Consider the following 20,078-nt stretch of genomic DNA (forward strand, 5'->3'; position numbering starts at 1 on the left):
AGGAGCAATGCTGACCAGCAGAGTGGCCAAACAAAATGCTCTGTGTGTGTGTATGTTTAAATATTTTTCTAAGTCTGACGAACCAGAAAATTGTGCAAGAACACCAGCTGACTGAAGACTTCCCTTGCATTGGTTACCAGGTCATTTCCTGGATCTGTTATCTGAGATCCATGTGACAAAAATTCCTCTACTTCGCACTGCTTCTCCTAGAAACGTGGGCACTGGAAGAAAGCTTTTTTCCTTCATTTAAACCTTCTTTAGCATAAATTCTTTAACACTGCTAGTACTTGACAACTCTTCACTCTCAGTTCCTCCAGTTCCTTCCTGCCTTTTCCAGTTTCCCTTTGCCTGTCCAGTGCCCTCACTTTTTTGTTGTATCTGATATAATCTTCTGAGCATAGCTATAAGTCACATTGCAGCCTGGTGTAAAGATGCCCAGTGAGGCCTTGGCTGATGGGAGGGACAGGACAATTCATCTGAGCCAGGCACTGCACCAGTTAATTTGCAGGGCCTTTGTAATCCTTGAGCACAGGAGATCCAAGTTGTTCCTTTAATGCTTGCCCTGGTGTCTCTGCATGGCATCAGTCCATGCAGGGTGGACAGTCCTCCTGACCTACCACTGCTTTTTCTTGGGACAGTCCTGATTTAACCCCTTATCCTGCAAGAACTTAATCCCTCTCTCTTTTCCCCTTTTTATTCTCATCTCCATTTACTGACTTTTTACTTCTGATTCAGACCTTGTCACCTCTTCTGGTTCCTGCCCTCTTTGTATTATGATTTTCTTATTTTAAGACTTCCTAGTGTGGCTCTCTTCACAGGCAGTTAGTGGCTAATCAATTTTCATCCCACTTTTGGCATTGTGTTTCCCTCTGTGCTACTGTCTATAAGGTTGTGATGCTATTTTCTGGCAGTCTTATCTGCTACCTCATCACTGCTGTGGTGTTTTCATCAGAATTTCCCTGCTGCAGCTAGAATTTCTGGTTTCTCCACTATGCCCTTCCTTGAGAGGCTTTTAGTATGACTCAGGTTCCTGTATGACAGCAGTACTGACAGAGCAATGATTGCTCTTTGACTTTTGTGCGTGCTCTCTTTGGTCCAAGTTAGAGCTGGCAGGAACACTGGCTAAATGCAGGCTTCATTCTGCTGACTGCGATCCTCAAGACGAGTGCAGGAAAATCTCTCCTCTACAAGAGGAGTTACAGGCAGGCCAGGGAATGGCATTGCAGCTGCAGTGTGTGGCATGTCACTCTTTGGAAACCCCAAACCACAGCTGTTGCCTTTTCCTGGAAATGACAATACTGTGACATCACATCCCTCAGCAGAGGGGATTTACCTCCGTGTTTCTCCAGTGGGAGAAACAACAGCACTGTGTAAATGTGGGCATTTTATGGGGCAGTAGCAAGCCATGCTGAGCTGTGCTGGGATTCCCAGACTGCCCCATGGCATTTGAACCCAGCTCTAGCATAAGTTACACGTCACACAGTGCCTTGATGTGGCCCAGCCTCTTCTTCTGGCAGACATCCTGCAACAAATGGGAACCTCTGTGCTGTGTGTGCCTGCACCTCTGTGCTCCCTGTGCCTTCACTCGCTTCCCAAATTATCTGCACTCCTCACAACCTCTGCACACATTTACAATGTGATGAACTGATCCACACTAGGCTTGGCAGGACTCTCAAGCCCAGCTAGTTTGTTAGCAGCAAGAGAAGAAACAACTTTGTGCCTTTAAGCCAAACGGATGTTTCTATAAAATACAAATCAGGATACAAAATGCTTCCTCCCCTTTTTGTAACTCTCTGATCTGTCTGATTCTGTGCATGTTTAACATCACTCTAGCTTTCAAAGAATTGCTAAAGTCTGAGAATTTAAACCTACATCTTCCAGAAAACCAATACAACACCTCTCAGATCTCCCGTCTCTCCTCTCAAACCTCTGATTTGTGCCACTGAAAAAGTTCAGATAGATTTGTTCTTTCTGTGTGTACATTTTTAAAGTGAGAACTTAGATAAGTTTTATTTTTCTTAAATACCTTCACTTTTGGATATTACTTGTGACTACAACTGTTTAGAAAAGACTTAGACAATATAAAACAATATTCCACCAGAAAGTGTCTGCAAGTTTTTAATCAGCTGTGCTCAACAATAGCTCAGCCCCAGCCATGCACACTTCAGGCATGTGACTAATCCTATTAACTTGGAGTGTATTAAAGTGTTTAAAGGATTAGAATCTTAATTACAGGCCATCTACAGAGGTCAAATATCAAAGACTGTTCAGAGCCTGAGTTTTAGCATTTTCTGAATGAGTGAATGAGTAATATTTGTGTGAGGTCTCCTTTTCCCTTTTCACACAGCATCCTTTCTGCTGTAGAGTTAAATGGGTGTTCCAACATGGCATTTATTGACTAGGCTGAGTCATCCTGATGTCCAACAGTCAGGTCTCCAGATTATCAGTTTGTTAGAGGTTATCAGGGCTGCCATATATACTCTAAAGAAGTTTAGGACTTGGAAGACATAGATTTGAACAAATCAAGTTTGCATAGGATAGTGCCAGCCTACTTTATGGCTGCTTCCGATTTGAATTAGTAATCACTAAGATTTTTTTTTTCTTTATGATATATTAAACAGTAATGGAAAGGAAGAGCCTTGGGATGACAATTAGCTGGTGTTGACAGTGTATAACTTAGAAATCTAACTTAAGATGTATAAATTGTGGTCTTTGGCTCCATACAGGAATATCAGAAAAACAGGGACAGAAATTACCTTCTTCCTCCCACCCAAAAAGCAGGATCAATTGCATTAGGTAATTTCTGAGAGACACTTGTTTAATTTGCATTTGAAACCCAGAAACCAAGGCTGGCATTCCCTATATTATTCTCTCATTCTTTTTTCATCCACACCTTGAGAAAGCTGTTTCTTACATCTAACCCAGATCTCTGTTGCCCACTGAGCCTTTTCAGCTGATGAGAAGACTTTATTATCCTCTCCCTTAGACATAAGCAGACATATTTAGGGCCCTCCTACTGTGTCTCCCCTTTCTTTGGGATAAACCACTCCAACTCCTCCAATGCTTCACCATAAAACCTCTAACTCTATCTCCCCAGCAGAATACAATACCTGACTGAAGGTTTTCTAGCCCCAGGCATGACAATAGAATGGCTCCATTTGCCTGGCAAACAATATTCCTTTTTATGTAGCTCCCAGTGCTATTTGCCCTTTTTTGTGGTGGCATGGCTGGTTCCTGTTGGGTTTGTGATCCATGCTAACCACCACAACAGGTTATACAGTGATGCTGTCAGAGCAGTAAGTCCAAACCCTGCATTTCTGATGTTGGTAGCTCTGCAGAGGGTGAAAGCACATCCTTTGAATTACTTCTTTTCCCCCTACTGTAATTTGCCAAGTGTATTGAGATCCTAGTCCTGTCCTCTAACACCTCCTGCCCCTCCCAGCCAGTGGGGTTGGCAAGAATGTTGTTTGCTCTGCCATTTAAATTATTTAATAAAAACATCAGATTTGTGGTACTCCTGCAGAATTCTGCTTGCTGTGTCCAGCCAAGTTAGCAACATGGTCATTTAAAATATTTCAGTCCAGTTTACAGCCAGTTCTGTACTCATCCATTTGTGTTTTTCTGGACTTGCTTGTGAGATGGATGGCCATGTGAGAGAGTGTTAGGAGTCCTTCTAAAACCAAAAGCTGGAAATGAGCCTGCTTGACATAATTTATTCTAGGCAAAGTAAACCTAGAAATTTCTTTTCTAGGTACTTAAATGTGTCAGTGGAGGCAGAGGTTTAACTCCAGCACCTCATTATTTAATGACTCAGCAGGTCACAAAACAGGTACAGCTTCTTAACACAGGAATGCAAGCAATTCAAGTTCTCTCTCTCTTCAAGAGAGAACTTGAATTCTTCTGCATGTGATTGAAAATTGTTTTCATCTAAAATATATGTATTTCAAATCCAGAACAATCACAAAATATCACTTTTACATTGCTGTGCACTGGGGACAGAAACAAACTGTCAACAAACTTCCCTAGTCATCAAAAATTATTTCAAGTAGCTGTCTTGGGTTCTCTTAGGACAATTTTCAGCTTCATGCTTTAAACAAAGGCAATGAAACCTTTTAGTCCAGGGATAAAAGTGTGAACAAACATGGTTGCACCCCATCAAGCAGTTACCTGTGTCACACTGTGACTGCCTGTGAGCACTCAGCACACCCCAACGATAAACTGTGTCATGAGAGTGAAGAAACAGGCCCTGTGGACCACCCATCAAATCAGGACTCCACTGATGAAAATACTGACTTCTTCATAAAAAAATCCCCACATGAACAAAAAAAAAGTAGATCTGGCAGAAAGTGAGGATTATGATACTGAATAACACCAGCTGGTGAAATAACTGTATTTGCAAAGTATTCTCCCAATCAGAGAAGAAAGAAGATTGAGGATGGGTAAAAAACCAAACCAAAACCAACAACAACAGCAAAAAACCCCAAAACAACAGAACAGAACAAAACAAACAAACAAACAAACAAAAAACCCCAAAACCCCAAGCCAAACAAAAAAACCCAAAAACACCCCACAATAACCCCCACAATAAAAAAAAAAAAAAGCCAAAACCCCAAACCAATTAGTTGTTTAACTTATTCAATATTTAAGTTAAAAGTATCTTTAAAGTGCCTGTTGTCAAAAATCCCAAAAGATGAGTGTATGGGAAATAGACAAAAATAACCCCTCTGTAATATGTATTCATATTGTTTTATGGGAATGAACTCCTTTTCAAAGATGCTAAAAAGAAGGCAATGGAAAGAAATCACCATAGCAGTAATGTGGAAATCACAGTATTTAAACACTGAACAGCAGGCATGTGTCCAGATATTATAGAGTTAATAAGAAAGCAAACAACTCATGTAAGAGACTGCAGAGCAGCAAGGGCTTTCCTCTGTGACAGGATTAGGCTGATTTTAGATCACGGGAGAAACATGAGACATTGGGAAGAGCATCCCAGGGGCAAACAAGAACTGAGAGAGCGCTTCCAACAGGTCCATCCTCCAGTGCGGTCTGCCCTGGAACTGCACTGAACCCATCCCCTGACTGCATTTCACCCGAGCTCCCAGCTCAGTCCACAATCTCTGAGAATTGGGCATCGCAGGAGCACGGAGAGCCTCCGTCAGCTCTGCTGAGCAGCGAGTGCCACAGTCCGGCCCGAGCCATGCGCATGGGCTGGCTGTGCAGCTGCTCCGGCAAGCTGTCCCCCTCTGTCCCCATCTCACAGGGCAGCCAGCCCTGCCGTGAGGATGCCGTGCAGTGTCACTGCCGGCTCACGGAACCGGCAGAGGAATAGATCAGAGATTAGAAGGAAGGTAAGGCTGGAAGTGACGCAGTTGCAGCGGGCAGACGAAGGCTCGGTCCCGCGGGAGCCGCCGACGGGCCGGGGCTGCTGCCCGTCCCTGGCGCTCCTGGCCGGGCTGGGGACAGCAGGTGGCGGTCGCGGCCTGGGTACGGCGGCAGCGGGAGCCCCAGCTCCGCGGGGATGCTGCACAAAGGCGCCTTCGGAGCAGCATCTGGGACCTCTGCTGCTGCCAGCCGTGGCTGTTCACGCTGGCTGCTTCTCAGCCACTTCCGAACGGCGCTGAAAGGCTCCGCAGAGCCCTCCCCCGCAGCCTTCCAGGAGGAGAGCTTCCCACAGAACGCTGATGAGAGATAAGTCAACAACAAAAAGAGCATCTCAAAGGTTTATCTATTTTATTCGAAGCTCTTCATAATCATACATGCCTGCAAAGCTGAGAAATGTGTTTGCCACATGCAGTTGCAGATGGTTGTGGCATCTGAAGCAGATCAAATGGATGGTACGTTTTCTCATCCTGCTCAGAAGCCAAAATATCTTCTTTTCAAATGCACAGAGAATTATTTGGATTTATTTCCCAAATGAGAGCCTGATTTAAGGACCTACTTCATTTTTGGGGAAGGGCTATGTAATTTCTAAAAGTTACGCTCCTAGATGTTTTTTACAGATCTCTACTATATTACACATGTAAATAAAAATATAGAAAGCTGCCAAATGAAAGCAACCTAAAATGAGGTGTTTCTTGAAATTGTGTTCCACTACTTATTGCACCTCTTCATCTCATCCTCTCCGTGCCTTGAAGAAACTCATGCCCTCATCACCAAATACCCCCACCCTCCAAGACTGACAAATCTGATCTCCTTCATGTATTATAATGGAATGTGCTCCAGAATCAAGGGCACAAAACCTCCCTTGGAAATCAGTGTTAACCTGAGTGTTTTCTTTGCTCATGTTCATCAACACTAGATAGAATGGGAAGTTTATTTTATTTTAATGTGATTTCACACCTAACTTTCTCTCACAAACTGTTTTCACTCCTTCTTTCACATGTATGAGACTAGAGATGGTTGTGGCCATGCAGCTTCCATGGTGCAAGTCAGAAACAGAAAAAACAGACTTACAAACACTCTGGAAAGGAGATATGATCAAATAAAATGCAATTGGAAAAAAAAAAATGGGACATTTAGTGACTACAAGAAAATGGACCAGGATTACATGAGGTGCAGTGCCAAGGACCAAAACATGCCAAAACTCACCTCACAGATGCTGCAAAAGCAGGGGGAAAATCAAGGAGGAAGACACAACTTTGAGGGGAAGATATGAGAGACATGGCATTGATACTGAAAGAAAAAAAAAATCTTTGCCAAAGTGAAAGCCATCCAAAGGCATGGGATGCCATGAAGTGCAGGGACATGGACCAAAGCGTGCCAAAATTGATCCCCATTGAAATCACAATATTTTGTTTCCCTTCCCAAAAGGAAATTTCCTTTTTATTTCCTCAATTTGCCAAGGGAGTCCCAGCACAGGCAGTGCCCTCAGTCACTGTGTCCAGCTCCTGAACATGGCACACAGAACTGGATACTGATAACAGGGTCCACCAACTGTTCCAAACCAGGCCAAGTTAATGAAATGGAGGCATCCAGGAGGCATCCAGGAGCAGCAGGAGAACATCGGCACCAGTGGCAAGGCTTGACACAAAGCTCCATGGTCCACTCAGGAGATGGGGCTGAGGGCAAAGCTGTGGCACAAGTCAGGGGCTCATCTGGGAGCCACGGTTAGACACGTGCTAGCTCCAGTATGGATGTAGGAGTCAGGACTGGGAAAAAACTGCCTCCAGCATGGGTCTACAATCTATCCAGGAGGCAGCTCTTGGTTTTCCACCCCCTGGTGCCTTCAGAAGCTCCACATGCCATTCCTTTGCCCCTTCATGTTGTTCCCTAAAGATTTCACACTTTTGCACCGCCATTCACACCCCATTCATACTGAGCTAAGGTTTGCATGTCAAATCCCCGTGGCTGTAGTGCCACTCCAGAGGAGGACTCTTTGCCTGGCCAGGTTGTAAACAATTCACTGCAAACTGCTTCAGTAGTCGTCAGGCAGGTCACCAAGAGCTGGGGCAGACTGAAAGCAGCAGTGTAAGATGCTACCTGTGGGAAGCAGATTTTAGCAAACAGGCTGCTGCCTCCTACGTGAGCTCTGTGTTTTGAGCATAGCCCCCATATTGAGCACTTCACAGCAGCATAATCTCACACACAATTTTCTCAGCAAGGTTCTCTGCAGGCCTGAGCTGTATTTACCATGCAGCTAGCATAGTCAAACATTGAGAGCTTTATATTTGAACCAATAAAAGAGATTCCTGATTATCATCTCCTGGTAAGTCTGGCTTTGTGCAGTCTCAGTGCAGGGATTGTGAACTTGGAAATAAAGAACATAAGGTCATTTGGAGCAAAATAGGTTCAGTTAAGCAAATACAAGGGTATTTTCATTCCAATACACTCTCAGCAAATAATTTGGTTTCATATATTTAAGCTTTTATGCATTTTCTTCTTAGCTAAAGTTATTTAACCTCTATTCTGCAGATATATCTCAGATTTCCTAGAAGGATGTTGTAATTTGTGGAGCATATTGTATAATTTGGTATAAATTTGAGAAATAAAAACATGTGGCATTGTAATGAACGATATTATAATTTCTGTCTTTCCTTCAAAAAACCTATTTTATTAACAGTGCTACATTGAAATAGACGACCATTTTATCCCTGGCCCAAAAATATAAGGGAAAAGCAATCCATTTTGTCAGAGCATACCTTCGTAAATCTAATTCCATTCCACTAAATGAACAGTGCAAAGAGGATTGGAACTTACCAGGAAGCACTGAAGGTCAGATTTGTAGCAAGCATAAATCAACATTCTTGCATGGCTTAAGCGGATTTGTGCCCCCATATACCAGTCAAGAATCTGGCTCATTAATGCCTGGATGAATTGCAAATAGAGCATCAAGCAGGAGTTTGAATCTTAACACCTATTTCCTTGACTTGTTAGCTTAAATCAGATTCTAAATATTCTGAAGACTTTTTGTTCACCGTAGCTGAGGAGCAAGCTAGTGTGGAATTTGGTCGAATTCCCTCTCTTGAAAGCCATCTTTTCAAGAAAGGTCTGTGCAGTGCTTCTAAACAGCTTGAGCACAATGAATTATTGCCAGTTTTTTCAATCCATACATTTCAGATTTTGAAATGTAGCCTTTAGGACAACTCAAATAACACAAACCCAGTTGATTGACTGCCCAAGGTTGCGATGATTTGGTGATGCCCAGCAGGAGATGATTTGGTGTTGCAGACTCACTCTCTTTTGAAGCACTTTGTTCCAGGTAGTGCTCGGTGAATGTTTAAAGAGCTGCAGCACACAGGAATTGAGCAGAGGAGGAGTACAGGGAGGAGCAAGCCCATGTCAGGATTTGTGCAGAATTGCAGGAGACTGAAAAATCATCTCAGAGAGTTATATATTCAACACAGATGTGCCAAGCTTTTCTTGGAGTGGGCATCCCACAAGCATTTCTGGATGGCCTAAGCCAGCACAGCTGCTGGGAGAAGAAACCTCTGCTCAGCCTGTATCTCTGGCTTATTTTTACTGGCATCAGGATTTGTAGAATTGCACAATAAAGCTGACCAGGAACCGTCCAGCTGGAAACAAACCTAACAAGTTTGTTCCCCCGAGGCCACGGCTTTCAGCAGTGCAGCCTTGTTCATTGAACTCTGCTCTCTCAGTGGGCTGCAGAAGGAGGTTAAGGTCACTGCTTTGCAGTGAAAACACCTACCTGCCATTTTCACTGTCAGACAGGCTCAAGTGCAGCTGGGACAGTGCATTCCAGGCCTGGCACCACTTTCTTGGCCCGCCGTAGGGTGTGAGGGAGGAGGGAGAGGGACACACAAGAGAGAAACCTGGACCATAGGGAATGTCTCTGCTGATCAAAGATAGAGGAGATCATTGAGCACTTCACCTTTGGGACCTCTGCCAGGCCCCGGCAAAGTCAGACTCGGTTTGCGAAACCCAAAATCAGCTCACAGATTTTTTCCCCGGGGTATCAACTGATGAATAATGAATGCTTTTATGCTGTGCCATTCTCTCAGTTTCTGTTGTTGTTACTAAAGTTGTCTGACTTAGACAGGTTTTGTTCTGTCACCTTGGTGTCTGTAGCCAGATCCTCTAGGAAAGTCAAACTCTTGGATATCATTCACTGCCATAGGAAGTGAAAAACCAGAGTGTTTACTGCAGGTTGCTAAAAATGAAGAAAACCTCTGAAAAGAAACACCATTATTGATCAAAAAGGTAATTTTTAACTCAGAAAAGTGCTTCAAAAGTGCATTTGAAAGAACATGCATATTTAGGAGTAGAATAGCCTGGTTGCGAGATTGTGCTATTTTATCTCAGAAACTTCAAGGCAGGTCTGTGGCTTGAAGGGAAACTGTGTGGAGAAGCAGCAGCCACTGCAACCAGCTGTGCTGATAAGCAAGTAGGAACTCCCTCATGGCAGCCCTTGCCCACCTGTTCTTTTAGATGAATCAAAGGGCAGATGCCACTTCCACTTCCAGATGTAAAATCTCTCTTTCCCACAACCATAGGAGTTTTAGTCTTCACGTGTGTCTTAGCTAAATGCTCTTACTAATTCTGTTCCACTCGTATAAATTCCCTGGTGTTTTCAGTTCACTTAGTTAAATAAACCATAGTTTCCTGCCTGAAATGTCAACTATTGTGGCCCAGGGTTCCCTAAGGGTCTTGCTGCCTTTAGATCAGCTGCTTCACAATCTGAGCACATTCACCTCCTTCTTTAAAGCATTTTGTCTGCTTGCTATTAACATGAGGACTTCCCCTGCACAGGAAATCCAAGTTTTAAAAGTAAAGATAATAGAGAAGTCTTTCTCTTCAGCATCAAAGGGATTACAGGAAGCAGTGTAACTATGGCACTGAATTGTAGATCCAGCAAGATCCAGTTCATGTCACTCAGAGGAGACATCCTTTGGGATGAAGGGGGCATTTCAAATGGCTGAGGGACATTGCAAAGTTATGAGTCAAGATTTGTACTCCTTCTTGGAAGTTGGAAGCCTCCACCATGTTACATCATCTATTTTGGCCTGTGTTCCGAGGCTGCCTCCCTATATGGGTTTTTGGACTTCTGCTTTTTGGTAAACAACTCCAAAACCTTCTGAAGATCTTTGGACTTTCCTCTAGAGGTGAGGAGGTCAGGGCTCCTTTATCAGGCAAACTGCTGACCCAACAACAAGGTGCAAAGAGCTGCAGATTTTGAAGCTGTAGTTACAATTTTAACTCTTTCCTGAGAACTAGCATGCTAAGGGTGGGGATGCATACCCTCCTTCCTGGTAAGGAACAGCCAAGGAAACTGTCTCTCCTATTCATTGCAAATACTGCTCAGCACTCAAATAAATAAATGCAGCTTTCTACCAAAGTGCTTCTGAAGCTGCTGAGCAGTGGAGCAAAGGAACTGATTGGGTGCTAGAGAAATGCAGTGTCTGACACAGACTTTTCACTCCCAAAGCAGCTCCCAATGTGGTTGTTCAGTAGCTCAGACTCAGCCAGGCTGTAGATACCCTCTCTCCCCACCTCTGTTTGGATCCACACAACCTGAGCTTGGGAGCAAAGGCCACAGAGCTGCTGACATTTGCCAACAGAGCTGCTGTTTTGAAATATGATGCAGGCAGCAGCATTAATGCAAACACTGATGGTGGTTCTTACATAATGCAATAGTAATGAAATGTGTCATGCCAGAAGCAACAGTACCTCCTTCTTACTCAGGAGAATGAGTGACTCTTGGGCATTTTTCCAAATGCTCACATACATGAAGATTCCAGGCAATGGCTGTCCTATGGAGGGGTCTGCAAAGTGCTTGGGGCCCTGGCCACAAAGCTGGGCATCTCCCCATCCAGCTGTGTGGTATGATAAGAAGGTCTCACCTTCAGAGAAATCACCAGGCCTGGATGTTGCCACAATGGCCCCTGCCGGCTCCTCAACCCCAGGTCCTTTCTTGAATGGATTCACTTGATGCTCAGAATTAAAGGTCACATCCCAAGGTCATTAGTGAGGCAAAGCTCCTGGCCAAGTGTGTGTTTCACAACCTAGACCACACTGGGTAACCAGTTTGTAGTGGGAGACCTCCCCAGTTTCTGCAGAGTTACCTGGACAATACCTGAAATCCTCCCAGGTGCAAAAAGATGACCTTCTTGATGCCTGCTCAGTATAAACTCTTGTCACAAAGTTTTCCCAAAGCCCACACAAAAGAGCAAGCCATTGGATCTTCTAATTTATGCTTTTTGAATCTAAACCAGTGAGAAGCTCCTGATGTGCAGAGCAGAAGATCCTCTCAGGGCTGGGGAGCTCTTGGGCCTGGCCATGCCTTCTCCTGCACTGCTCAGGGGAAGGGAGCTGTTGCTCTTTCTTTGCTGGTTTTCTTTGCAGTTTTCTTTACCCCACCCTAGTTGTCTTCAATTTTATGTCACCTCCTGGCAGTTGTGAGCTGCTGTGATATTAAAGAAAACACATTCCAGTAACAGCATCAACTTCCTTTCCAAGCTTGAATGTTAAAGAAGGTTTCCTGCTTCTTGAATCTTCCGTGTCAAAAAACTCCCACCAAAATATGCTTAGAAGCCTTATCACTTTTGCTTGTAGAGAAAAAGATTTGAGGTCTAAACACAGCTGTGTAAATGAACATTATAGAATACAAACTTGGTCCTAGTTCTACTGGCATTGAAATTCAAGTCTGTATCACTTGGGAAACATGGCTTGAGAAGTACCTGTAAGTACTCAGGGAAAATATTTATTTTTATTTGGAATAAAAGGAAAATTTTACCACCTGGCTATGTGACAGAGAAATTTGTTTCTAGAACTAAACCTGTGGTATGGACTTGCTATTGTCATCTCTTCTCATTTGATGCCTTGAGAGGCTGATCTGGAACAGAGACTAGACAGAGCTAAATGGCCAAAATAGGTATTTATTGAAAGGCCTTAAAAGGATACACCTTGGGCAGCATAAGAGCCTGGCCAGGGCTACACCCTGGTTGAATCTAAGATGCATCCTGGTGATGAGTTTTTACACTCTTATAAGTTTTGGTTCATCTGCATATGGGGTTCAATGGTCCAATTACAGCTCCAGGCCATGAAGTCTCACCCCCCTGGCCTGCCCCCTTCTTTTCACTGTAGTTTTTGCTTTTTGGGTGATGGTTGTCCTTGACCGTCTAGCTAGGAAGGGGTTGTTTTGTTTAACTACCCTGTGAAGAGAACCTACTAACACCTAATATGAAGTTTCAGAGTTACATACCAGGCAGCAAAGAATCTGAAAAATATAAAAGCTAAAACCCAAGGCATCACATTCATCTTTTTACCTGAAATTTGGGGAAGAAAATCACTTACAATTCAGCTGGGCTATGTTCAAGCATTTGCTGAAAATGCCTGGGGAAAATTCACAACTCTGACATTTAATGAGCACAGCCGATGGCTCTAAGAAGTTTGACTGGCTGCCAAATTGATATGTCTGTGTATCCCAATAGTGGCTGTTGTATCTCATTGGCATTTTTTTTTTTTTTCCTTCTGATCTCTGTCAATTGATTTTTAGCCAGTTTGTTTGGCAATCATGCTGAAGCACTGCAAAGTGGACACAAGATAGGAACAATGCTAAGCAACCAGATGTAAAAAAACTGGAGCAACAAGAAAGCATATTTGTTTTTCACTGTTTAAACATGATTTACCAGCTGGGAAACTGTCTTGCAGGATATACTGCAGTTCCATTAAACTAATCCAGAGCACAAACACATCGCCCAATGTGGTCTTGCAAACACAGCTCCTGCAAATAGCCCTGCATGCAGGAAGTGATACAGCCTGAATGGATTGGGTGACACTCACTGGAGACACAGATGGGAACAAAGGACTGGCTAGGAGGACTGGGACATTATGGGACATAGATCATTTCTAGGTGTAGCTACATTTCCCCACGTGTAAGGGATCTCCACCTGCCTGTCAGCAGCTGCTCTGAGATCCTGTGGTATCACTGGGGCACTGGCAGACCCAAGCCAGAGCTGGATGAACAGAGAGAAGGGAAAAATGCCAGAAAAGAGGTGCTGAAGACAGGACTTTGGCTGATCACCTGGAGTATTGCATAAATGCCAAATTTGTGCCATAAGCACAAAATTCGAGGCCCTAAATACAAAATTAGGTACAGGCAGCTAAAAAACCTAAAGCCCTGATGTGGTGGATCATGACAGATACTTGCTCACAATGGAGTTGCAGAGCCTGGCTCTTCCCTGTTCTACTGTCGAGCCATCAGAGAGTTCTGCCTGCTTGGCCTCCCCCCAGTGATGAGGAAGATGGGGGCTGTCAGAGAGCAAGGAAACACAGGCTACCCTCTGCACTGCTGTTGGTTTTACTGATGAAGATACTTGGACAAGTAACTTTAGCCCAACATCACTTGAAAATACTCAGAGAAGATCATTAATGGCAGAGATCTCTGCTGCATCCCCTTCCTACTGCATGGCATCCTTCCAGCCGGTAAATGTTGTCTTCCCTTGCCAAATCCAAACCCTTTATGCTTTTTGTATGAAAGCTTCTCCTTTCCCTGGTCTGAGAAAAAGAATGTGCCAAGCAGAAGAGTATAAATTGCATCACTATGTGGGATAATGTCTCCCAGACCTGCCAGTCAGGAAACTGCTCCTAGGTACGGTATTGGAAAGCAGCTCCTGAAGCAGCAGGTCATTAACTGACCTTGCTTTGGCCTCTCCTGTGTCTACTTTGACACATGCCCAAGATTCAACACCTCCACTGCCACTCTGTTAGCCCTTCCCTTACTTCTCCAGCCTTATCCCCACCTCCTGAAGCTGTCTTGTCCCTCTTGGCCCAGCACTCTTCCTCACTGGCTGCTCTCCTGCCTCTTCCAGACCTCCTCTTCAGCTCAGTTATCCAGAGGAGAGCAAGGAGGAAGTCAGGAAAACACTGTCTGTGCCCCTGCCAGCCCAACTGGAAAGGTCCCTGGCCACTCCCTGAGCTGCTCCCAGGGCAGTGCCCTCTGCTCAGGCTGCCCTTTGCAGACCCCACCTGGAGCTGCCCTGACCCAGCAAGGTGGGACAAACCTGTGCCACAGAGCCCTGGGTACAAGGGCTTAGGTGAGCTTACTTCCACCATCACTGAGTTAATAGATTTTCTCCAGTGCTCTTTTATACTTGATCATCAGAAAATTTTCAGGACAAAAATGGTTACTTCCCCACTCTTGGAAAGGAGAGAATCTTTACTTTGCTTTGTAGGATTTATTTCTAGGCTTGTGACTTTGCAAGAAAAAAAAATCGATCAAAATTGCATCGTTCTGATTCCTGTCACATCCTTTTTGTTCTCTTCCTTCTTGACTTTCCAGGCTGCTATTTTAATAACTGTTTGCAGTTGAAATCAATGCCATGCCACACTGAAAAGGCTGAAATCCTAGCTTTCCTAAGGGAAAATATTTCCCCACCCATCCCTATGGGAGAGATCAGAGTTCAGCCATGTGTCCAGCAGTTCAGGATGATTCTTTGAGATGCTTCATCTTATCTCCTTCCCCATATTGCTCTGGACATGGTAATTCACAACCACAGCAGGCTTCCATGCCTCCAAACACAGGAATGTGATGAAGTACAGGGGCTTCAAAGAGCTAAGGTACAGGGGAGTGTGGTGGTTAAAGGCTGCTCTGTGTTTTACATTTCTGTGGTCTATATTTAGCAGCCGCCGTTGCTGTGTATCACAACCCTAAGTCACCTCTGAACTCAGAGTCACAAATATGAAACTGAAAAACAAATTAATTGGATCCACAGACTGGCCAGAAAGGAATCCTCTCTCAATATTTATGGACCAAATAAACATAAACAACTGTAAAAATGTCATTTTGTTCTCTGTGGCTAAACACAGGCCTCCTGTGCTGCTGATCCTTTGGCTGTACAGTAAAATGTCCCAGCATCTGTGCTGTGAGTAGTTGATGCTGGGACTTTGAGGTTTTTTAGGTCAGCCCCACAAAAATGTTATGGCTGTTACAAAGTGCTAGGGCTGACTGTCAGGCTTTGCACCTCTTCTTTTATGCTTGAAACCTTTTTTCACTTAAATCATTGTTATGGCAGCGTAGCTGTACTGAAATTAGTTATTTGAGCGTAGTTGCTCCTGATTTGCATCAGTGGAAGTCAGAAGAGAATCAGTCCACTCATGCTCTGTTTTCTTGGCCAGTTTGAAAGAGAGTCAACCCAAACCAACACACTTCTCTAGCTGGTGAAGCAATTCAGTATCTCATGTATTTGTTCCTTTTGTTCTTTGCTGTCTGTGCATGCAGAGAGGCTTTTTCCCACGTTCGCTATTTGATTCCATGTTTTCTCGTGCCCAGTCTGTCTGATAGCCTTTGCTTTTCAGTTACTCTTTTCAAAAATGGCTCCAATCCCTCTCTTTTGCCATTTCAGAGAAAAGGCACAACTGCATTATTGTACTGAGTGAATGCATTTTCACATACATGTAGCTGAATGGGAGATTATTTAAATATCTTAAATACTCTCCTAATTGGAATAATGACGTGCTAGGAATGGGAGTGAGAGGAGGATTTATATTCAGGCTCCTGAATTTTAGTGAATGAGTAATCAAGACTCCATGACTTCCTACAAGGTTAAACAATGTTTTTTAAAGCAAATGGTTACTGTAAAACACCCTTTGACTGCATTAAAACAAACAAACGGAACCCCAAATATGGGTACTCCTGATGAACTTCAGATCATATGAGAGCTTTGTGGATCCCCTGGCAAAGCAGAAACAGACTTGAAATGCTGTTGGCTGATGCCTCAGGGCTGCCCACCAGCCTCTGCTCTGTTCTTGCCCCATTGATCCTGTCACTCCTCCCTCACCTCGTGCTATCCTGGTGCTGGTGTCAACACCTGCCCTCCAAAGCCAATGCTCTGAGCCAGATCTGGGGGCGATTTGGGTTAAAAAGTAACCCAGCAAAGTATGTTTGTTTGCTTGTCTGTGTGACTGTTTAAAAGGCTCCATTTCCCCATGTGATTCATGGAAAGGCTGTACCAAGGTCTGTGCTGGCAGGAGGGCAGGCAGGAGCAAGGGGAAAATGGAGAGAGCCCAGGAGCTGGGGAGGAAAATATCTCTGACTGCTATTGCTGCCAAATGTTGTATCTTCTGGAGTCACTGCCTTAGACCAGAGCACTTGTATTGGTGCCTGTAGCCTGTACTTTAGCAAGGCTGGCCTGTCTTTACAGCTTAGCTTATTCTAATCAACAGGTTGATTTTTTTATTGCTGTAAAGTCAATTATATGCAGTTAATAAGAAGTCAGTGTGTAGTGGTCCAATGTAATCTATTTTATATACGAAATCTAATTTTCCTGTCATCCTGCATATTCACAATAATTACAAAATACTCATAATCATTTACCTAGAGAGCCTTTAAGCAGCTCTGTGTGATTAAGCATTGTTGCCACTACAGTCTTTTGCATCCTCCAGTACTATGATTTTCTTTTCATTATTTCTTTCCTGCCAATTGTTTCTGTAGTTAATCTCATCTGGCTTGATCTGAAGCCCATGGAGGTGAATGCACAGTCTATCATTAACTTGAAAAGGCTGGTGATCAGACTTGCTGCAAATGCTTTAATAGGCACAGGTCAAGGACTTTAAAGGCAGAACACCTGTTTTACTGTGTGTTCCTCTTGCTATTTCAGCTTGCTCCATCAGGCACTTATGCAGAAATGCAAACTCTCCTAGGCAAAACACTGGGAAAGAGAGGTCTACACTACATTTATTACAGCAGTACTTAGAAATGCCAACCACAGCACAGGTTGCCCTGCACCTCACTCAAGCACCCAGCAAGAGACAGATGGAGAGAGGCAAACAGGCAGTTTGTGGCAGAACTGAGGCTTAAAACCAGGTAACATGAACTGCAAGTTTGGTGTCCGTTCTCCCTGCTCCCAGTTATGCCTCTTGTTTTGCTGAGGGACAACAGCACAGGTACCTGTGCAATATTCTCTAATCCTGTCTGCCTGATAAAGACACAGGAGGCAGAATACTTATCCAAAAGGAAGGGCTGACTCTGGGGTGTTTCTATCAACCCTGGTGCTGTTTGCTTGCACAGCAGTAATGATGGACTCTGCCACAGACAGCATGAATGAGTCTTTCCAGTGTCTCCCTGATAAGAGATCATGTGCACATGTCTCACAGAGCTCAAAGTTTCCTAATCCTTTTGCCATTCCACTTTTCAGCATTATCAGGTGCACTGCAATACCCAGCCTTGGAGGAGAGGCTTGAGCTGAAGGGATGTTTGCTGTCCAGTCTACCCAATCCTGCTTGAGAGCAGCCATCTGTGACCAAGGGAGTAAAAACATGAAAATTCCAGCTCAACTGGAAGCGAATCCTTGTTCCCACTAATTACTCAAAACAAAGCAGGAGCATTAGTGCACTGCCTGCTGGAACACATATCATGCTCTCATGTTATGGGAGTTAACTACAAAGTTAGTTTAACTGCTGAAAGAGTTGTATTTTTTTCATGGCAGCATCATGAGCACACATGAGTTATCATGAAGTGAAAAACAAACACTCAGCAGCAGACCCTGAAGTCAGCAGTTCTGAACAGACATCTGAGCTGATCTCAGCAAAACCACATTGTCATCTTCTGACTGTTTCCATCTCCTGAAAACAAGTGAATGTTAACCCCCCAGAAGCTTTAAAAACTAAAAGCTTTTAAAAAAAATTAAATCCTATTTTTAGAAATTAAGATATCTTGAATCTCTTCTTTAAGCTTCTCAAACATTTGTAATTCACCCTTTGATCTAAATGTAGATTCGGTTATTTATGCTGGATTTCCTGTGCATTATGCTCTGGCCACTTGCTGACTCTCTCTCAGAGGCTGCATGAACTCTGGTGACAGAGAGAGCTTCCTCTGTGCCAAACAGGAAAATTTGAAACTGTTTATCTGATATGAAAGTATTGATAATAGTGCAGAGAAGCACTTTGGACTTCTCCTAAAGGGTAGGATGATCTTCATTATCTTCTGTTTGCATTTGTTTTTGCTCCATGGAAGAGAGATTAGGAGTCAGCCAGTTTAGCTCCGTGTTTAGCAAGAGTATAGGAGATGATAACTGCAAGGACACATTATTTACTTGATCAATAAGAGGGACTTTGGAATGCAGTCTAACTTGCTTTCTGAGTAATTGTATTAGACTTCAGTTCCCAAATGCTGCCTAAACCCCAACTGCCAAAATAGAGATTTTTAAATTACTTGCCTCCTACAGCTGGTTAGTAATAGGGATAGAAATTTGTAGGCACCATCCAGATCTTCCTTTTTAAAATATTTTTCCTTCTTTGGCTAAAAATCTTCAATAGTCTCAAAAAAAATCCCAGTATAATCACCTCTGTCTTGAAGAAGGTGAGGCACAGGATGAGCAGAAGGATGATGGAGATCACACATATTGTGCAAGGTACAACTGTTGTATTTTTTCCCAAAATGAAAACTGCTTGTTAAAGAGCAATCCTCTAGTAAGTCAGTCAGTCACCCCAAGAAGGGAGCCACCAGTAACCAGATTTTTATGTTTCTCAGAGCCTGAAATTGTTTTCCAAAGACATCAGTTAATGTCAGCTTTGCCTATTTCTCATCTTGTTTCTAATGTTCCTCCGTATTTCGCCCACAGACAAATGTTTGAAGCTTGGACATTATTAAGGGATAGCTGGAAAAAATCCTAAACAACTTTAAAATATTTCCATACTTGAAAGAACAAAAAATAATAATTTAATTATCTCACAGCCCCAAGTTCCTAGAACAGAGTCTTTACAGGGCAAACATGACCTTGCTGTCCTTCCTCTGCTGCTGCTGTGGGAGCGTGAGGTGGGTTGGGATGCAGCCCAACAGCCTGGTGCCAGCCTGGTGCTACCACACTGCTGCTCAGCCTAAAACCCCTTCTTGCCTTCTCTCTCCACTCTTGGCACCTGTGCTAAAACCCTGGTGCAGGTGGAAAGGACAGGTGCCAGAACCAGCACCTGCCCTTCCCATTCATGCCCTCTGTTTGCCGCACTCGTCCTTCCTGTGCAGATGTGGGAGCCACAAACCAGAAAGTGCTTTGAAGTCTAATGGCTTGGTAGCACAGTGAAATGTTAAACAGACCACTAAGTCTGTCAGGGGAAAATCCTTGTCTTTGAGGCTGCTATCACAGGTATTTATGGTAAAGAAATGCTGGCCCAAATTCAAGGCTATGCCTTCCAAATTGGCAGCTTAAAACAGGTAAAGCACAGGGGCAGCATGGCTGACCAAGGAGCTCCTCCCAAGCTTGTCTACTGCAGCACCCAGGACATTCACAGACAGAAAAAAATGCTATTCCAGGTAAGGGGGAAATGCTAATAAATATCCTAAGCACCTCCTAAATCTCTCCTTTCCTGGTGTGTTGGCATGCGGGCAGTGTCTGAAAGGAATCAAGCATGGACCCTGCCTCACTGCTCTTTTCTGAACGTCCTTCTGATCAGAATGAGCAATCAGTGTCAGCCCAGGTGGCTGGATGGGTGCATGTCAGTCTGCCCTCGCCTGCTGAAAGCTGCCACCATGCAGTTCTGGCTGGAGGAGATGGCAATGACCACACTGGGAGCAGGAGCTCCCAGGCTGGGCACAGTGTGACCAGCAGTGCTGAACTGCACTGCTGGCAAAGTGCACAGGGCTTGACAGCCCAGGAGCAGAGCAAACCCCAGGGCAAAGAAAGCAA

This window comes from Agelaius phoeniceus, chromosome 6, assembly GCF_051311805.1.
Source record: "Agelaius phoeniceus isolate bAgePho1 chromosome 6, bAgePho1.hap1, whole genome shotgun sequence".
NCBI classification, from domain to species: Eukaryota; Metazoa; Chordata; class Aves; order Passeriformes; family Icteridae; genus Agelaius; species Agelaius phoeniceus.